Here is a 1,605-nt window from a genome sequence, read left to right as displayed (position 1 = left end):
CATCAACCCCCTTCCTAACAAAATACCAAAACAGTTTCAACTACGAAGCTTCCTCGAACCTTCATATTCACTCACTCACTCCCATTATATTATAAATATTATATATTAACTCACTCCAATCACCATCACCACCTAGTTTTGTTTTATTTTGTTGTGTGTTTCTTTCACCATCATCATGATCAGTTCGTCTTCTGTGAATTACGACGATATGGAGAACGGCGGAGAGTCGTCGTTGTTGCTACCATCGCAGATCGATTCTCCTCCTGTTCGGTTTCGGATGGTGAGAGATTTCGCTGAGAATGTTCGGAAAGTCGTGTTTGACACGAAGCTGTTCGTCTTGTTTCCGGCCATTCCGATTGCGATTGTAGCTCAATGCTACGGTTTAGGTCGAGTAAGCGATCATCAATTCATTGTGTTTTTGTTGCGCCATTAATTTTGTAATTAGTTGATATTTGGAATTTGTGTGTAGCCGTGGATCTTTGCTTTGAGCTTGATCGGATTGGCTCCCCTTGCGGAACGATTGAGTTTTTTGACTGAGTAAGTTTAGCGGTTGCAATTTGTTTGAATCTGATATTAAAAATTATAAGTGTTGATTTGTTGCTGACATTTTTGTTTTGTGTTGTGTTTGTAAATTGAAATCGGAAGACAAATTGCGTACTTCAAGGGGCCAACAGGTATATTATATATATATACTCCTAGTCAACCAGATGTTTTATGTTCCAAGTTTTAAACCCTAGATTATTATTTATTTTATTATTTTAATTTTAATTTATTTATATAAAGTCAGAACAAAATTGGGAGGATTTTTTTTTTCATTTTTGTGAAACACGTGAGATTTTAATTTTTAAATATTTATTTATAATATAATATTATAATTGATAATTGATAGGACAGATATTTGATTTAGGTGGGAAGGATGTCAAGTGTCATATAGGGATAATACCAGTTTCACATGCTTACATTTTACTTGATAGTGTTGTGAGTGAAAAGGATGTAGCATGTATGCTCACATAAACACATATATGGATATGGATATGGATATGGATATGGATATGGATATGGATATGGATATGGATATGGATATGGATATGGATATGGATATGGATATGGATATTTTATGTTTATTTATATTTATAAAAAAAGGTGGTTTAAAGATCGTCTATTTGTCGTGTATACATTAATGATTGTTTGACGTATTTAGGGGAACGTTGTGTAGTGATAGATTCGTAGTGATAGATTCGTTTAGGTAAAGATTGTTTATGTGTCGTGTATACATGAATGATCTTTTGACGTATTTTGGGGAATGTCGTGTAGTGATAGATTCGTTTATGTAAAGATCGTTTATTTGTCGTGTATACATTAATGAGCTTTTGACATTTCACGTGTTTGTTTATGTTCGTTGATTGTATGCACACATACATTTATATATGCAGATGTATACAAAAAAAGCATATAAGAACTTGTACAAAATGTTTCAATTATAGTTGTCTAGCTAATATTTATTTTATATTAATTAAAAAAGATAAAGTTCTCTTCTTAAGGGTGTGCATTTCTTACAGAAAACCAGACTCACGTGTTTGGGTTTGGTATAAACCGGTACGAGTC

The 1,605-nt window shown here is 33.1% G+C and overlaps 1 long non-coding RNA gene across 1 annotated transcript; it reads left to right on the top strand.

Annotated features, from left to right (window-relative positions):
• The first annotated feature begins 293 nt into the window (after positions 1 to 293).
• On the top strand, positions 294 to 704 carry LOC143631283 (uncharacterized). Its single transcript, XR_013153319.1, has 3 exons — positions 294 to 391; positions 470 to 537; positions 646 to 704. It is a non-coding gene; the product is annotated as an uncharacterized LOC143631283 (long non-coding RNA).
• The last annotated feature ends 901 nt before the right edge of the window (positions 705 to 1,605 follow it).

The sequence above is a fragment of the Bidens hawaiensis genome, unplaced genomic scaffold (assembly GCF_021521415.1).
Source record: "Bidens hawaiensis isolate Kalapana, Puna unplaced genomic scaffold, B.hawaiensis_p1.1 tig00006055_1, whole genome shotgun sequence".
NCBI lineage: Eukaryota > Viridiplantae > Streptophyta > Magnoliopsida > Asterales > Asteraceae > Bidens > Bidens hawaiensis.
Note: the sequence above shows the minus strand (reverse complement) of the source record. Positions and strands in the feature narration are given on the sequence as shown.